Source organism: Neomonachus schauinslandi, chromosome 5, assembly GCF_002201575.2.
Source record: "Neomonachus schauinslandi chromosome 5, ASM220157v2, whole genome shotgun sequence".
Classification (NCBI taxonomy): Eukaryota; Metazoa; Chordata; class Mammalia; order Carnivora; family Phocidae; genus Neomonachus; species Neomonachus schauinslandi.
This window is the reverse complement of record NC_058407.1, coordinates 4867997-4868400: the sequence shown is the minus strand read 5'-3', so window position 1 is coordinate 4868400 and position 404 is coordinate 4867997.

Here is a 404-nt window from a genome sequence, read left to right as displayed (position 1 = left end):
CCGCCCCGCCGCCACCGCCGCCCGCGCGAGCCGCCGGCCGGCAGGGACTATATTTCCTCCGGCGCGCGCCTGGATCTCGTTGGGCCTCGGCAAAGTTGTGCCTCGGCACGATGCTAATTCGGCAGTGCCCGGATGGAGCGGGCCGGGGCGGCGGGGGGCGGTGCCGGAGCCCGCCGCTCGCCCCGCCCCCGCCCCGCCCGCGCGTGCGCACTGCAGCCCCGCCGCGGCCCGGTACCCCGACCCGAGAACAAAAGTGGCGGTGCGGAGGGGCGCAAACTCGCTGGTCCGCGGCTTGGGGCTGCCGGCCCCGGGGCCGTTCCGGCCGGACGCCCCTCCACCTCTCCGCCTCTGCGCCCAGCCAGACGCGAGGAGAACGGGCCGCGCTGCCCAAGGCCGGGGTTGGA